The 18883-nt window shown below is 46.0% G+C and overlaps 2 pseudogenes; both read left to right on the forward strand.

Moving 5' to 3' along the window:
• The first annotated feature begins 396 nt into the window (after window positions 1–396).
• On the forward strand, window positions 397–865 carry LOC128115163 (E3 ubiquitin-protein ligase RBX1-like; annotated as a pseudogene).
• Window positions 866–2475: 1610 nt separating this feature from the next.
• LOC128116857 (mitogen-activated protein kinase 3-like) overlaps window positions 2476–18883 on the forward strand; it is a 54808-nt pseudogene continuing 38400 nt past the window's right edge.

The raw sequence follows: 18883 nt of genomic DNA on the forward strand, positions 1-18883 counted from the left end.
ATACTCATCCATATAAAATAAAAACAAATAAATCATTTTTTGAAAAAATAAATATTGTAAAACAAAAGATTTTTCAATAATGAGAGAGTCTGAAAACAAAATTAGGTAAATGTAAAAAGAAGAATAAAAAAACAAACATGAGTTCTTAGCTGGGTATGGTGGCACATACCTGTAATAAAGCACTTGGAGTGCTGAGGCAGGGGGGTCAGGAGTTCAAGACCACATTCAGCCACACAGCAATTCAAGGCCAGTCTGAGCTACATGATGAGACTGGTTTTTTTTTTTTTAATGTGTAGTTTTAAGCAAACAAAACAAAAGCTCAATAAGATAAAGTCACACTACAACTAAAAATATAATAAAGAGAGCATGGGCCCGGCTGGCGACAGGCAGTGTCTTTCCAAAATGGCGGCAGCGGTGGATGTGGGTACCCTAGCGGCGCAAACAGCGGTGCGGGCAAGAAGCACTTTGAAGTGAAAAAGTGGAATGCAGTAGCCCTCTGGGCCTGGGATTTTGTGGTTGATATCTGAAGGAACCATATTATGGATCTTTGCATTAAATGTCAGGCCAACCAGTCATCTGCTACTTCCAAAGAGTGTACCGTCGCGTGGGGCGTCTGTAATCATGCCTTTCATTTCCACTGCATCTCTCGATGGCTCAAAACGAGGCAGGTGTGTCCGTTGGACAACAGAGAGTGGGAATTCCAAAAGTATGGTCACTAGAAAAGACTCTCCCTAAAGCTTACCCGTTTGTTACTCGTGTGGTGACTCGCCTTCCTGTTAATTATAAATTAGATAGAGCCGTGGTTTTTTTTTCTTTCCTTTGTCTTGGGAGTTTGCTGTTCCCACAGCCATATTGTATTTTGTGTCAAATAAAGTTGTTAAGTTTGAGAATGGTTGCTGTCTCATGTATGTGGAAAGAGTGACCTGAGAAGGGGCATCTTCAATGCCAGAAACAACCTCAAAAAGTGCACTGTTCAACACCAGAACAGAACTGTCCTGCGGGGGCATCACAAGGGCACACACAAGGAATCTGTTTAAAGTCTGGAAATGTGGATCACTTGTCTTCCTTTGAGATAGCACTGGGCAGCTGAATGAGGAAGTGACAGCCTTGGACCAGCCAGGTCTGCTCTGGGCCTTCGTCTTTCATGAGGAAGCCTAAGAATGAGTAATTGGGCTTTGTAAGCTCTAAAACACTACAATTCTTATTTGTGCGCTCGTGGGTATAGTTCAATAGTAGGGTGTTTGTCCAAAGCCCTGGGTTCCGTTGTTGGCCTAAATAAGTAAAAAAAAAAAAAAAAGTTCAGATTGAATTAACAAGAGCTCAAGTTTCCTTTAAACATGCTGGCCATGGAAGGAGTTGCCAGCCTGATGCTGTCAATGGCTGCAGTCTCTACTGAGAAACCGTTTTGTTGCTGTGGTTCTTGTGTGGCTAATTGTTCTGCAGGGGTTCTGAAATCCTGGGCGGTTTTCCTTCCTACAGTACAGTTCCAGGTGAAAGCATTCTTCATTTACTTCAGTCAAAGCAGTGGTCAGCTGAAGCAGATTTGAGACTCCAACTGTATTCTGTTGTCAGAAAAAGATTGCAAAAATGTGTGAAACAATGCTGTCTTTTTGGTTTTCCAAGTTAATTTTAATTAAAATATTTATGTTAATAAAAAAGAGAGCATAAGATAAAGAAACATTTTATGAAAAATAAGTGAGCAAAAAAGAAAGATTAACCAGCAGTAAGAAAATGTATAAATAAAATCATATGAATGTATGAAGGAGAATAAAAACATATTTTAAGACGTTTTGTGTACAGATGCTTTGCCTGCTTGTGTGTGTGTGTGTGTGTGTGTGTGTGTGTGTGTGTGTGTGTGTGTGTGTGTGTGTGTGTGTAAAATGTTTATGCCTCGTGCCTGCAGAGGCCAGAATAGGGCACTGGATCCTCCGGAACTGGAGTTACATGATGTACCCCATGGGTGCTAGGAACTGAACCTGGGCCCTCTACAAGAACAGCAAATGCTATTCATTGCTGAGCTGATCTCTCCAGCCCCTAAAGACATATTTCTAGTCCCACAACATAAGAGTTCTATTGACAATATGATAAAAAGAAAAACAATAAGCACAAGGGACAGAAAAAGGATGGTGAAATGTTGAAACAGCTTTTTTTTTTTGGATGCTCAAAAACTAGAAACTGACAGTTACATGCACAGGGTGGGGGGAAGGGGTGTGGTCTCTTGTCTTTCCTATGGCACATACTGGTTTTGAACCTGTACTGGACACTGTCCAATGTCCAGCAGAGTTGTCTTCATTTTCTTTTCATACCAAGGGCCTCTGTCATGCACAATTAGCTTTACAGCCTATGAGTTGGGCAGTTTCTCTTCCCCTCCTGACACTCCTCAGATTGCACCCCCTGGGTCAGCTAATGTTCTATCTGGGGATGTCTCCCGAGTGACAAGCAATTGTGGCACTGAGATTGATATGGACAGAGGACATGTCTTCATATTTTCAAGACCTTCAAAGTATTCATCAACCTGTTGAAAGGATGCAGCTATGGTAGACTTCTGGAGCCACAGAAACTTGGGGCTCTCTACCCATGAATGGCAGCTAGGTGGCCCAAGCGGACCTCAGACTCCAGCTGTCAAACTCCAGGGTTATTCTTAGTTGATGAAAACTACTCCAGCAGCCAGATGCGGTTACTGTTCCCTATATGCTTCACTGCTCAGGCAGAGCCTCCCATTGCCTTCACCTCTGAGCTTGTCAGTGTCTTCCTCTCCCACTCACATACATCACATACATGTATGAAAACATAACAAACCCAGTATTAACTATAATTAACATACGCTAATAAACCACTCAAACTTTTTAAATATCCATACCAAAAAAGATCTCCACATACCAGGGTGATAACTACTTATTTCCATTTGTATAATGCCTTGAAATTTATAAGGAATTATAGTTAGCTTTAAATATCAAATTTACCCAGCCTAGAGTCATCTCAGAGGAGAAGCCTCAGTTGAGGAATTGCCTAGATAAAATTGATCTGAAGAGGTGTCAGTGAGGAATGATCTTGATTATTAATTAATGCCGGAGGGCCAAGCCCATGTGGGTGGCACCATCCCTAGGCAAGTAGTCCTGAGTCATATAAGAAAGCTAGTTAAGCATCAGCCTTCTGAGTGAGCCAAAGAGCCAGTCAGCAAGTAGTATACCCACTTCAAGTCCCTGCTTAAGTTTCTGCCCTGACCCTTGGTGACAGATTGTGACCTGGAAGAATAAGCCAAGCCAACGCTTTCTTCCCTGTGTTACTTTTGGCCAGACTGTTTTATCACAGCAATAGGACGAAACTAGAACACAAGGCTGTGTAATGCATTCCACAGCTTTAACTTTAGGAGTTGTGTAGAAGAGAGTTACTGTCCGGGGCAGAACCAGCAAGAAAGCACAAGATTCTACTTCGTTTTCACTATACCCACAATAAAGACTCTAGATTTGCTCAGAAGTGCCTTATTGGGGGAGGTTAATATTCAACGTCTAACATCTTCCATTGCATATTCAGACTCGAACAAACTTTTCCACAACTGACCTTGGTGAATCCAGAGGTCCAGGCCCAGGTTTTCTGTAAACAGTTTCTTTCATCTCTAAATGAATGGAGCCACTTGCTAAGATGCAAATAAATACTTTATGCTGTGTGAGGAAGGCATCTGGAACCCTGTTTGGCTATGGCTTCTACAACAAAACTCTCACCTAGAATTCTTTTACTTCTACCCTGCTGGCCAACCTTCAGAAGCTCCCAGATTGGCAGGCCCTACACTGAGATAGTAATTCAAGGTAAGGGTAGCTTTGGGGAGGTAGGTGTGGGGAGCCCCCAGGAGCCAATGGGATTGTCCCTGGGAGAAGTGGTGAAGGTGTAACCCTTCTAGAAGATCGGCAGCACTTCACAAAGGTGCATACACATGGTCAGCTCAGCTTATGACCACATACACAAGACTCCAATAGCCATCAAGAGATCAGCCCTTCAAACATTGGAAGGACACACAGTGATGGAGATTCAGATCTTGCTGTGATGACACCATGAGAGAGAGCATCTTAGGCATCAGAGACATTCTTCAGACACCCACCCTGAAAGCTTTCAGGGATCTTTACATCATGCAGGACACAATAGAGACAAACCTGTACAAACGGCTCAAGAGCTAGCAGTTGAGCAATGGCCACATCTGCTACCTCCTCTACCAGATCCTGCAGGGACTCTAGGACATACACACATTCAGCCAGTGTTCCACAGGAAACTGAAGCCCTCCCACATTACAACTGCAACCTTAAGATCTGGCCTAAATTGCTGGCCCTGAGTATGATCACATTGGCTTTCTGATGGTATGTGTCTACATGCTAGTACCCAGGCCCAAAGATCACACTTGGCTACACCAAGTCTATCAGCATCTGGTCTGATGGCAGCATTCTGGCTGAGATGTTCTCCAACTGACCCATCTTCCCTGGCAAACACTACCTGGACCAGTTCAACCACGTTCCATGTATCCTGGGGTTCCCCATTCCAGGATGACAGAAATTGTATCATCAACATGGAGAATCCAAACTTGTTGGTGAATATTATTTTAAGGCATGTTACTTTTGTTTATGTTGCATTTGTTTAACTCTGTGAAGCTGTGTTACTGTGCCTGTCGAAAACACCTGATGACTTGATGGTCTAATAAAGAACTGGCCAATAGCAAGGCAGGAGAAAGAATAGGCGGGGCTGGCAGGCAGAGAAAAAAATATATATATACATACACATATATACATATATGGAGAAAACTGGGAAGAGAAAAGAGGAAGTAGACAGAGAAGGAGGAGAACTCCAGGGGCAAGCCACTCAGCTACACATCAAGCTATGGCCGAGTAAGAGTAAGATTTACAGAAGTGATGTGAGTAGCAGTCTAGTCATCCTTGTTCCACATCTAGTATCCTCCTATGAGTGAGTACATACCATGTTTGTCTTTCTGACTCTGGGTTACCTCACTCAGAATGATTTTTTCTAGATCCATCCATTTGTCTGCAAACCTCATGATGTCATTGTTTTTCTCTGCTGAGTAGTATTCCATTGTGTATATGTACCACATTTTGTTTATCCATTCTTCAGTTGAAGGGCATCTAGGTTGTTTCCATGTTCTGGCTATTACAAACAATGCTGATATGAACATAGCTGAACAAGTGCTCTTGTGGTGTGGTTGAGCATTCCTTGGGTATATGCCCAAGAGTGGTATAGCTGGATCCTGGGGGAGATTGATTCCCAATTTTCTAAGAAAGCGCCATATTGGTTTCCAAAGTGGTTGTACAAGCTTGCATTCCCACCAGCAGTGGAGGAGAGTTCCCCTAGCTCCACATCCTCTCCAGCATAAGGTGTCTTCAGTGTTTTTGATCTTAGCCATTCTGACAGGCATAAGGTGGTATCTCAGAGTTGTTTTGATTTGCATTTCCCTGATGATTAGGGATGTTGAGCAGTTCTTTAAATGTCTTTCAGCCATTTGAGTTTCCTCTGTTGAGAATTCTCTGTTTAGCTCTATAGCCCATTTCTTAATTGGATTGTTGGGCATTTTGATGTCTAATTTCTTGAGTTCCTTATATATTCTGGATATCAGTCCTCTGTCAGATGTGGGGTTGGTGAAGATCTTTTCCCATTCTGTAGGCTGTCGCTTTGCCTTGTTGACCGTATCCTTTGCTCTACAAAAGCTTCTCAGTTTCAAGAGGTCCCATTGATTTATTGTTTCTCTCAGTGTCTGTGCTACTGGTGTTCTATTTAGGAAGTGGTCTCCTATGCCAATGCATTCAAGACTACTTCCTACTTTCTCTTCTAGCAGGTTCAGAGTAGCTGGATTTATGTTGAGGTCCTTGATCCACTTGGACTTAAGTATTGTGCACGGTGATAGATATGGATCTATTTGCAGCCTTCTACATGTTGATATCCAGTTATGCCAGCACCATTTGTTGAAGATGCTTTCTTTTTTCCATTGTGCACTTTTGGCTTCTTTGTCAAAAATTATATGTTCATTGGTGTGCGGATTCATGTCAGGGTCTTCAATTCGATTCCATTGGTCCACATGTCGGTTTTTATGCCAGTACCAAGCTGTTTTTATTACTGTATCTCTATAGTAGAGCTTGAAGTCAGGGATCATGATGCCTCCAGAGATTGTGTTATTGTACAGGATTCTTTTGGCTATCCTGGGTTTTTTGTTGTGTACTCACTCATAGGAGGATACTAGATGTGGAACAAGGATGACTGGACTGCTACTCACAACACCAGGGAGGCTACCTGGAAAACAGGACCCCAAGAAAGACACAGGGATCGCCCAAAGACAGAGAAATGGAATGAGATCTACATGAATAGCCTGGACATGAGTGGGGGTAGTGAAGGGCAAGGGTTGAGGGAAAGAGAGCTTGGGGGAGCGGGAGATCCCAGCTGGATCAACAACAGAGAGGGAGAACAAGGAATAGGAGACCATGGTAAATGAAGACCACATGAGAATAGGAAGAAGCAAAGTGCTAGAGAGGCCCACAGAAATCCACAAAGATACCCCCACAACAGACTGCTGGCAATGGTCGAGAGACAGCCTGAACTGACCTACTTTGGTGATGGGATGGCCAAACACCCTAATTGTCGTGCTAGAAACCCCATCCAACTACTGAGGGATCTGGATGCAGAGATCCATGGCTAGGCCCCGGGTGGATCTCTGGGAGTCCAATTACCAAGAATGAGGAGTGTTTATATGAGCGAGAATTGTTGAGACCAAGGTTGGATAAAGCACAGGGACAAATAGCCAAACGAATGGAAACACATGAACTATGAACCAATGGCTGAGGGGTCACCAACTGGATCAGGCCCTCTGAATGGGTGAGACAGTTGATTGTCTTGATCTGTTTGGGAGGCATCCAGGCAGTGGGACCAGGTCTTGTGCTCATTGCATGAGTTGGCTGTTTGAAACCTGGGGCCTATGCAGGGTCGCTTGGCTCGGCCTGGGAGGAGGGGACTGGACCTACCTGGACTGAGTCTACCAGGTTGATCTCAGTCCGCGGGGGAGGCTTTGTCCTGGAGGAGGTGGGAATGGGAGTGGGCTGGGGGGGAAGGTGAGGGGGCGGGAGTGGGGAGAACAAGGTAATCCGTGGCTGATATGTAGAACTGAATCGTATTGCAAAATAAAAATAAAAAATAAAAAAAGATTTACAGAAGTAGGAGAATGGGAAAAGCCCAGAGGCAAATGTAGACAGGATAGTTTAAGTTAAAGAAAGCTGACTAGAAACTAAACCAAGCTAAGGCCACTTGCTAAGATGCAAATAAATACTTTATACTGTGTGAGGAAGGCATCTGGAACCCTGTTTGGCTATGGCTTCTACAACAAAACAGCCCCTAGAAATATAGCAGGTAAGTGTCCTACCTACCTATGACCTTGAAGTACCTGCCCCTGGGGCATAGCCTCAGGGCTACCCTTAAGATCTGAGCTGCACTATGCCTCCCTCTTCTCTCCCTCTTGGGCTTGGATACTGGGATGGACTCAAGCGGAAGATCAGTATGGGACTGTACCTCAGCCTTCTAGGACCCTACAATAAATCTTCTATTCTGTAGTGAGTTTTCCTTCCTAATAAATTCCTTCACTTTTTAAGCAGACTGTGGATTTCTCATTATAGAGGAGCAAGAAAAGGAGCAGAGAAGGACTCCAGGGGCCAGCCACCCAGCTACACAACAAGCCACAGAGTAAGAAGTAAATAAAGGTATATAGAAAAGTAAAAGTCCAAAGGTGAAAGATGGGATAACTTAAGAAAAGCTGGCTAGAAACAAGCCAAGCTAAGGCTGGGCATTCATAAGTAAGAATAAGTCTCCATGTATTTATTTGGGAGCTGGACGGCACCAGCCCCCCCCCCCAAAAAAAAATAACCTACATATACCTCTACAGCCCAGGAGCTGTTTCATAGGGCTATACTCACTGGATGCAGAACTCCCTCCCACCCCTAATTTGCCTTACAACAGTCTCCCTGTGACCATGTTCTAGGATGATACCAGTGATTGCTCTAAGCAGTATGCTGAAAGCAGCCTTTTATAGGCATTGCCTTATGTACCACAAAAGAACGATCCAAAGCAAAGGTCAGTTATCCCTGTGAGCTGCTCACCCTCTGCCATTCAGCAGCCCAGAAGGTCTAAGCCTGCAGTTCTCAACCTGTAGGTCACAACACCTCTGGGGGGGTCAAAAGGATCCTTTCATAGAGGTCGCCTAACCACCAGGAAACACATACTTACATTACAATTCATAACAGTATCAAAAATTAGTTATGAAGTAGCAACAAAAATAATTTTACGGTTGAGGATCACCACACCATGAGGAACTGTATTAAAGGGCCACAGCATTAGGAAGATTGAGAACCACTGTTTTAAGAGAAGCCTTTAAAGGGAGGCATGGGGAGGAAACAAGAGTGGGAACCTGGCCAAGTCACATTTGGCTACAGACCCTTCTGATCTACAATTTTGTGTTATTCTCAGAACTGGTGGCTGAGCATGTAGAGGCCCTAGCCAGAGCAGGGAACACAACTGGCATCTGGATTCAGATGCATCCAGTTCGTAGAAGAGTTCCTAGAAGTGTGCAGATGATGTGTAACTGAGACAGGCTTTCCCTGCTGAGACAAATGTCATGGGCAAAACAGACCAAAGAGCAAAGAGCAGGGCTGTCTTCTCCATCCCTGAGGCTGCCCAGCCCAGCCCAGCCAATCTAGCTGTCTTAGGAAACAACAAATCCTCATCATCTACAAGGGTACCACAGAGACCCAAAAGAAAATTTCTCCAGGAAATCCCTGGAAATTCCTTTGTGCCAGGAAGGTGTGCCAAAGAAAGCACTACCTCCCAGGAAAAAAACAATTTCACAATTGTAATAACTTACCTTACAACCAAGTCTCCAGATACATGGTTTCTGGCTCTGTCCATCTTATCTGTAGATTGTAACACTGCTACAGAGAAGGCAAAGAGACGCCAAGAGTTTTTCTCTCCTCACTTCTTGTCCAAACTATAAATAAACTCATTTCCTTCTACCAATTCCTGTCTCATGGTTTTTTGGTAAGACAAACACAAACTTCCGATTCTGCTCACAACCCTGTGCAATGATGTGAAATTGGGAAGGCCAGACTGAAGGGGATTTATTTAGTAGCTGGCTTCGCACAGCATCCCTCTAATTGGCTCTCGTGACCTTTTTCCCTGGAAGTGCACAAATGATTCAATTACTGGGTGACTTTCAGCAAAGCTGTTCACCTCTCGGCAACAGGGAAACAAGAGGAGCTTGTGGCTTTGGTTCTGAAATACTATCCATGGCGCAAGTGTAAACACAGAATTCTAAAACTCACTCCTCTCTCCAGTGGGCATGGCTTTTTTGTTATTGTTGTGGGGTATTTTTTCCATGTTGTTTTCTATTTGGGGGTTTATTTGGTTGGTTGGGTTATTTTGTCTTTTGAGACAAGGTCTGTCTTTGCAGCCCAGACTGGCTTTCCTAGTTAGCTTCAGCTGTCAACATGACACAGCTGAGAGTTATCTGAGAGAGTCTCCATTGGTCATATTGGCACGTCTGTGATGCATTTTCTTAATTGCTAATTGATTTAGAAGGGCCCAGCAGTGCCAGTACTGGTGGTAGTGCCAGCCCTAGGCAGGTGGGCCTGGGCTGTATAAAAAAGCTAGTTAAGCAAGCCAGTGGGAGAAAGCCAATAAGCAACGTTCCCTATGGTTTATGTTCCAGTTCCTGCTGGAGCTCCTGCTTCGACTTCCCTCAATGATGGACTGTGTGACCTGGAAGTGTACCACATGAACCCTTCCCTCCCCACGTTGCTTTTGGCCGTTGTGTTTATCACAGCAACAGAAAGCAAACTAAAGCACTCAGCCTCCTGCCTCATCCTTGCAGGTGCTGAGATTGAAGGTGTGTGGTCCACCACATGTGGTGCTTTGGAGATGGCTCTTGCCTTCTTCAGATGTAAACACAAAGTGGCCCTTTGCAGTTAGCCTCACACGAGGCTAGGGAGCATCTTGATTATTGCTGCTTTTCCAAATGTACAGGGCCCATGATGCAGAGTTTGCCCCGGCAAGGCTAAACTTCAATACCTTGTTGACCACAATACGGCTTTGTTCGTTTTCATAAAAGCAACAGGAAGGGAAGGCACTGAGGGTTTGAGTACGACTGTGGCATGCATGGTCACTGGACCTCAGACACGCTGCTGTATCCTTCAACTTGTCTAAATCCCTGCTCACCAAGATTCCTGCCTCAGTCTTCACTGGACATTGAAATCCAGGTTCACTATTGCTATAGTGTCTGTGCCTTGACAGGATGGCCATTGAGGACCTCGGGCTGCCTCTCTCAGGCTTCTTGCCTATTTTCAGACCCAATGTCTCAGCTGGTCTCCTATCCCCTGCCTTTGCCTATGGCCTTTGCCACCAGGAGAAGTGTTAAAAGCCCAGGGACACAAACTAGCCCAAAGGAGCCAGAGGGTCAACACAAGGGAAATATGCAGGGTATAAAAGACCAGGAGATGTGGGAACCATGGCAGATGGGAGTGCAGATCCTACCTCAGTGTGCCAGTCACTATTCAGTAGACCTGATCCTGATCATTGCCAAGCAGGCAACTTGCCCAGTGTTACCTGGTCCTATTATTTTCACTGAGTTTTTACATGTGGGCAACCAATGCAAAATGTTTCAAAAGACTGTAGGTCACATGGAGTGTGAATGCTGGATTGAGCCTTCGATCCCAGTTGGTAGCTTCTACTCTCATTCCAAGGAGACCTGCCTCTCTCTGCTTACTCTCCACCCCACTGCCAAAGGCGTTCCGAGTAGCTATTCTAATGCCGAGGCCGAACCAGGAATTAGCCTACAGTTCTAATGTACTCTACGAAAATCATCTGTTCATCACCTGCTGAGTACTGCTCAGCTTGAGTAACCCACATTTATCTGTAGCCAGCCTCATTCAGAGACCAGATCCATCTGGATCTCTCACAAAATACACATTCCCATGTACTTACAAGCAGGGGCTCCATCTGCACCTGTGACATTGATTTCTTTCTCAGCCTTTGTAGGTAGAGTCATTTTCAAACTGAAGGGCCATGAGGCTCCTCTTCTTCGCATTTCTTCAGGAGCAGTGAGCAAGAGACAACATAAATGGGGAGTATGTTCAGAATGTATTCAGGAACAGCGCCTTCTGAGCAGAGAACAGTAAGACCCAGAGTAGCTGTATCATGTCCTGGGTAGTTCAACAGCCTCAGGAACCACGTTTGGAGGAGCCTAGGTGGTAGCTTTCTTTAGATGTCAGGCAGCAAGGAAAATCAATTTATTTTCATAACCAGGACTAGAGAGAAGCCCAGGGGCAGAGCACTTGCTTAGCGTGTATGAGGTATTAGGTTCCAACCTTGACACCATGGGGAGAAAACAGGATATTTCCACAACCAACTCCAGAAAAGAACCAAAAGATAAATTACAGAGCATACATACAGAACACACATTCAGAAACAGACTCATGCCTGAATGAAAAGAAAAATAAAAAGGGAAGGACATGACTGTTCCTAGGTATGAGGGACAAGGTTTATTGTAGATATGTGGGAGAGCATAGCCAGAGGCAGAGACATCTGGGAGAGTCCTGAGTGGACATGACCAGACTGAGCTGGGCCATGTGAGGAGAGAGAGCAGACGAGAGGAGGGGAGAGGAGCTGTCAACCAGGAGGGGCAGCCTGGGCCAAGAGACTGGCCAAGAGAGTAAAGGGTAGACCAAAAAATGAAAAAAGGACCAGTGTTGCAAAATGACTGGATTATATAAGGAAGGACAGCTGGGGGAAGGACAGCCCAGCCCAATAATTGGGCTGGAGAGTTTAGGTTAGGGAGTAGGGTAGAGACTGAGGGATCCAGAAGAACCTGGCAGTCAGCGACTGCTTAGCTGTTATTGGTACCTCGGTTAGCCATTTGTTCCTGGTTTGAGAAATAACAATGGCGGTGCACTCCTGTGCATGTCCACATGTGCTCCTGCCCACACTTGTAAACTCCAGCTAGCCTTAGCCAGCTAAACCCTTTCCTTCCCCTCCCGTGTTTTTAACACATGCATTGATATTTCAGGCACAGAACCTATTTCTGCTCAACATTAATAGCACCAGAGGAACTTTTAACCCCAAATTACACCTCTTTCCAAAGGAGTTTAACCCTCGACCCAGCAAAAGCCCCAGGCTCGGTGAGCATGTGCAAAGCCTCAGGAGCTGCCGAGGGGGACTTAAGGAAGGAATCTTTCCAGGATAGTGGTTTTTGTGGGCCCCAGGACTGGTCTCCAAGCCTGGAACAAGTTCATCAGGCCTGTTGAGTCAGTGTGACTCAGGGCTCCGAGAGGAAGCAGGTAAATTGTTAGCCAGCCTTCCATTACTCTTAGAGACCATGTAGGATGTGTCTTCAGTGTGTCTCCCCAGGCCTCAGGCATTTTCTGAATGCAAATTCACTGCCTGCTGCCTGACTAAAAAGCACAGGGCCCCTGCATGAGCAGTTTGAGAAATGGCTTCAGAAGCCCACTCCGTCCCCAACAACAAACCCTGCCTCCCCAGCGCTAACACCTGGCCACCACCATTACTCATTCCTGCCCACCCTGGAAAAGCTCCCTGTTGAAATGTAAATACATCGTCCAATTAACACCTATTAACACATCAGCACCGATGCCTTTTTCTAGCTTTGGTGACAAAACAGCCTAGAGAACAGAAAGTCCAGTCCTGAAAGGGATGGTAAATAGGTTTAGGTAAAGGAAGAAGCTTGAAAGCAGCTACAGTGATTCTCTTCCAGATAACAGAGGGCTTGATCCTCACAGTAACCCGGGTGAGTCCTCAGAAAAGGCACCTGGGCTTGCAGAGGCTAATTGACTTTCCCAAAGCTAATCAGTGCATCAGTTCACTTTAAAAACACTCCCGGACCTCTGCTCCACTCAGGCAGTAAGTTCTTTGTCCAGGATACAGAGGCTACAGAGGTGGTCAAGACATCATCCCCACTTTCAAGGCACCGAATCTACCCCCGGTGACCCTCAGGAAGCAGTAACAATGGCAAGCAAAGACCTCCATGTGAGAACTTGTAGGTGGGGATGTCTTGCTGCAGCAGCTGAGGCTTGAAGAGAGACATTCTCCTTGTGGTCTTCTCGCCTTGCTGATAAGCTTCATCTGCCTCCACACTGGTTCTCCCAGCCAGTGGTTACATGAGAACATGCTCTAAGACACCAGCACCATGCTCCCAAGCCCTAACTCAGGTCAGCCAGGCTTCCAAGCATGCAAGGAGGCAGGGACGTGATTGAAGTTCAGATTCTGCTGCATTGAAAACGAACTGTTTGTTCCTTACTGGCGTGAGCTAATTAAAAAAAAAAAAAAAGGTGAGGAAAAACTGTGTGCCAGACTTTTTTTGTAGACATTATCTCATTTTGTCCTCCAGCAGCCCAAAGCAGTAGGTACCAGTAACACCGCAGGTTGACAGATTGAGGAAAAGAAGCCTTGGAGAGCACCAACTTGGCAGAGCCTGGGATTCTAACCCAGGCCTGGGTAGTGTGGTTGACCATGCTGTTGTTTCTGGCTTGTTGTGAGACGGCCTTCTGTAACCTTTGCCTCTTGGCTACTCATTCCATCCACTCACTCACCCATTAAGCACCATTACATTGAAGATACTATTCTTGAATAGGCTTCTGTAGAGATTCTAAGTTAGACAAGCCAAGGACATTATCTTCCAGAACTTTCCAGAACATAAATTTGCCAATGTTAAAAACTGAGAGGTCACATTGCCCAACCTCTTCATCTTATCTATAAGGAAGCAGAATCCTGGCAAGGACAAGGGAGAGGTGAGGGGCTGAACCAGGCTGTCAAGCTTTGTTGGCTCAGAAGCATCTTACATAAAATGCATATGTCATCTCCTGACTTGATGGCTCTCAGAACCCCGGAGCTCAGGCAGGAGGATTGCCACAAGTTCCAGTTCAGTCTGGACCTGTAATAGTGAGTTCCAAGCCAGCTTGGGCTATATAGTGAAATCCTGTCTCAAGGGTAGCGGAGGGGAAGAAGGAACGGAAGGACATGGGAAAGGAAAGAGAAAAGAGAAGAGGGACAAAACTAAGGAGAAAATAAGGGAGAGAGGAGCCGGGCACGGAGGGCAAAATCCAAAGCATAGACAATGAAGCTGTCATTAAAGAAGAAAATTCTGTGCTGCTATCATGCAGGAGGCCTTGCTCAGGGAGCACAACACTGACTCCAGCATTGCGGGACAAGAAGGATGAGATGGACAGGGCAGAATACAGCAGAGGAAGGGGACATGCTCTAAACAGAGGTACAAAAGGGAAGGAAGAGGAAGGGCTTGCCCAGTGCTGCCGCACTCCGGCCACGGAGTTAAAGTGAGGGGCTTCTCTCATGGAGCTCCTCCCATAGGATGGGGGCATGGAAAAGTAACAACCAGTAAATGCAAGCTGAGGCGGTGATAGGTGTCATGCTGACAATAAACAGGGAAATGGCTGTGCTGGGAGACGCTACCTAACACGGGGCTTAGAAGGACACCCTCTGAGAGGTGATTTTTACCATGACCCCAACGATGATAGATATGGATAAATGGCAGGGAAAATGGTTACTGAGACCATAATTCAGGACATTTCTTCTGGTTTATCTGCTTTCCTCTAAGCCCAGGTAAAGGACATGTAGGGCAACATTTGCCCTATTTTCTGATTTGTTCAAGATATAGTGGGGTCCAGAAAAGAGGAAAGTGATTTCTGGGTCACTGGATAAGATTACAAGGGGTGGGGCCTAGCCTGGCAGACTAGGTACTATCTAACAGCACACTTGGCCCTAGCTTTCAGGCCTCTCCCTGAACCTAAATTCTCCAGGAGTCACCTACTGTTCCCCAGCTTCTCTGGCTCTGTAGGACGCAAAGACCTTGCAGCCAGTGCCTGGCTACAGAAACTGCGCAAGGCCTGAGCTCGGCCTAAAACACACACTCTTGCTCTACAGCCAGGGCTTGAGCCCCAGGCTGAAAAACGGCTCATTAAATTTCAGTAACTTGCCAGGTGGTGGTGGCCACCCACCTTTAATCCCAAGCAGAGGCAGGCAGATCTCTGTGAGTTTGAGGGAGGCATATCTCTGTGAGTTTGAGGCCAGCCTGGTCTACAGAGCTAGTTGCAGAACAACCAAAGCTACACGAGAAAACCTGTCTCGAAAAACAAAAAAAAAAAATTTTCAATAATTTCCCCTTGCCACCTGCTACAGGCAGGAAAGCTGGCCCCGGGGTTATGAGAGCATGAGAGCTGGCTCTGGCCCTCACCAGCTGCAGCAGTCAGGAGAGCAGGCCTTGGACTTCACCTGGGTAGCACAGTAGAGCTGACCCTATTGACCAGGGCCCAGGTGAGCCAGCTCTGAGAACATAAGCATGAGAGATCTGGCCCCGCCCCTCATCTGCCATATGGTGGCTTGGGCCAGGGAGAGAAAACAACCCCCTACCGCCCCTTGCAGCCTGTGGCGGGTGGGAGAGCTGTCCCTGTGGTCACCAGAGAGAGCGCTGGCCTTGCCTCTCACCAGCTGCAGCACTCAGAGAATGGTCCCTGCCCCTGGCCTGAACAACACAGGAGAGCTGGCCCTGGTGGTGTAGGTGTGGGTGAGCCAGCCCCAAGAGGAGGCCCAGTTAGGGCCCAGTATTGATGGTGTAGCAGAAACCAGAGGCCTCGAACCAGACCAATGACTCTTTGAAATGAACACATGCAAGTAAAGATATGTGGATAAAAGGGTACACTGTGTCACACTACAGCTTCTGTGATGACATTTTTTTTTCTTTTATTTGGAGATGGAGGGGTTGTAAGGGCAGATACAAAGGGCAGGGAGAAGAATGGGATCAGGATTTGTGATATGAAATCCATAAAGAATCAATCAATAAAAAGTTCAAAAACTTTTCCAATAACGAGCCTTGTACAGGTCACACCTGAAATCCCAGCACACAGGAGATTGAGTCAGGAGGCTCTGAAGTTCAAGGACAGCCTAGACTACAGACCAAGACCCTGTTTTCGAAACCTTTTTCCAGTGGCTCTTCCTTTTAGTACTCCCTTTATGACCTAACCTCTAACTACAGTAACTATAGTAACTTCAACTGTGGCCATAACTTAGATCCAAAACTGCTTTATGGCAAAACCATCAAGTTGCCTCCTGTGCCAGCAGCCCCTCTCTGTGGCCTTCTCTTCCTTGAGGATGAGATTTTCCCCTGGTTTTGTGTTCTGTACTCTGTGGAGGAAGTAGTAATAAAAGCTCACTAATATGAAGACTGAAGCGGCTGATAGGGATGATAGAGGCCTATAATCGTAGTAGTAAGAGGCTGAGACAAAAAGATGAATTCAGGGCCAGTCTGAGCTACATGTCAAGGCCTTGTCCCAAAAGAAGCAAACAAAAGGTGCCAAGTGATTAATGAGGTTTGTGGAGCATTTGTGTATTGACTAGGGGGAATTTTAGGTCTTAGCGATAGGGAAGAAGGTCTGTTTGGTTTGCTGGTTTAGGGGGAAGGTGAAATGAGGAGGACAAGACAAGGTGTTGCTCTGTTGCTGAAGCTGGCCTTGGACTCTTTGCCTCCTAAGTACTAGTATTGTAGATGTATACCACCAGGCCTGCTGGGGTCTGCATTTTTTTGTTTGTTTTGGAGACAGATCTACTGTGTAGCCCAATTCAGAAGCCAATTCACAATCCTCATTCCTTACCCTCCTGAATGCTGGGATTATAAGCAAGCATCACCATGCCCAGATGGCTAGCCCCACTTTCTTAAATTAGGTACTTTGGGTGCTGGGGAAATGGCTCAGTGGCTAAGAATACTGACTGCTCTTCCAGAGGCCCCACATGGTGGATTACAACCATTGGTAATTGCAGTTCTAGGGGATCCAACCCCTTCCACTCGCCTCCACACACGTGGTGGCTAGTAACCATCTGTAACTCCAGCTCCCGAGGATCTGACCCCCTCTTCCGGCATCCGTGTGGTGCACAGACATACATGCGGGCAAAACACCCAGACACAAAAAATTAAAAATAATCATAATTTACAAAATAAATGAGGTACTTTGGAATGGGGCATGAAGCTCCTGGTAGAATATTTACCTAGTATAAGTGAAGCACTGGCTTCTGTCCTCTGTGTGACAAAAGTAGAATCCACTCCACTCCAATCCCATTGAGGACTTTGCTACATCCCTAAACGATGTTAGGTAGTTGCCTACTGGGTGTGGTAGTACACCTGTGAGCCCAGCTACTCAGGAAGCTGAGGCAAGAGGCTCAGGAGACTCAGGCCAGCCTGAGTAACGTAGGGAGACCCTGTCAAAACATGTGTTTTACTAAAATTAAAGAAAGAGCACTGCCTCTTCTGACAATAGAGAGTTAACATGCGCTTCAGGAGGCAGACACTAAGAGACGGACAATGTAGGGACAAGAAAGAGCCAAGACCCAGATTTGTCATAACTGCGGGGTGAGTTTGTTTTTGACCATAATAATGATTAATAGTATGGCAACACCCTACATTGCGGGTATAAAAACACAGTTCTCTCCCAAAATATGACTCAGCCTCCACGCTCCCAGATAGCACCGGCACTCCTTGGAAGGCAGCTAGGGCTGCATCCCTGCACCTTTCACAGCTGGACAAGACAAAGCAGACTGGAACCCTACTGCTAAGTGTTCAGTCTTAAGGGAAGGATGGTACAATGCAGGATACGTCCTGCCTACCACCTGCTGCCACCCAGGCTGCTTCTGGGCCAGATTCCACATTTAATGGCAATCGAAATGCCATCATAGTTTGTGACAGGAAGGACTTGTGACGACTGAGTGGGGAGGGGGTTACCTTTTTCTGCAACATTCTATACTTCCAGAACCATACCCCCCACCCTATTCTTTCTTGGGGACTCTACAATTGTATCTTTTATGTTAACAAATAAAACAATAACTTAGCTCCTTTGCTAAGAGTGTAGCCTTGGGTGTGGCTTTTCAGTTAACTGATGCCTGAGGAGCAGAGGTGGAAAAGGAGGGGGATGTGAGAGGCAAAATCTTAGAAGCCCAAGTATTTGAATTAGCATCACTTTTGAGTGCACGATCCAGGCCTTCTGACTCCAGCCAAGAGCTCCATCCAAAAAGATGTGTGATTCTCCCCAGTGAGTCAGCGAAACTGCGGAGAAACAGGGTTATCAGAGGAGAGGGCTACAGTTCCAGTGCTCTCTTTCAGTCTCCTAAAAAGAGCAGCATAGAGAGGGACAAACAGGGCCTCAATGGATCAGCCATAAAGGCTCAGCTTGCAGAGCAGGAGAGGCAGCGACATGATCCACTTTCAAAGATGCTGCTCCAGTACTGGGCCACCCTATCTACACAAATGTCCCTCACTATGTTGACAGAGGGGTGGGGAAAGAGTGAGATGTGAGAAAGAGAAAGAAAAGAAGCTGGGACAACAATTTGGATGGGGGGATGGCCCAATGTTTGAAAATGAGTAAGATGCCTTCACAGGATGATTTGGTGTCCCAAGAGAAGAGAGGCTTCTTTCTCTGCACCCCCCTACCTTGGGCTCACCCTCTTTTCTTCCCAGGTGCCTGGCTTGGGCTCCAAAGCCTCTGGACTTCAACTGTTTTGAAGGAATTTCTGGGCCAGTTTAACGTGTATACAGATGTTAGTTCCCTCTACCATTGCCCAGAGGACCCAAGCAAAGATAGCTGGAAAATAGCTATTCCAAGTGCTCTCCTTATTTTCAGTAAGGGAAATGGCATATTTCCTGACTCTCATATCCACCGCCACAACAGAAAGATGCCTCTTCTCAATGTTCCCTAAAAAACAGAGCTACTAAAACAGTCCAGCTATGACTATGCCTAAACCTCTACAACCTGACCCAACACACATGCGTGTGCACAAGCGCACAAAC

The sequence above is a fragment of the Peromyscus californicus genome, unplaced genomic scaffold (genome assembly GCF_007827085.1).
Source record: "Peromyscus californicus insignis strain IS unplaced genomic scaffold, ASM782708v3 Scaffold_10__1_contigs__length_136768540, whole genome shotgun sequence".
In the NCBI taxonomy this organism is placed as follows: domain Eukaryota; kingdom Metazoa; phylum Chordata; class Mammalia; order Rodentia; family Cricetidae; genus Peromyscus; species Peromyscus californicus.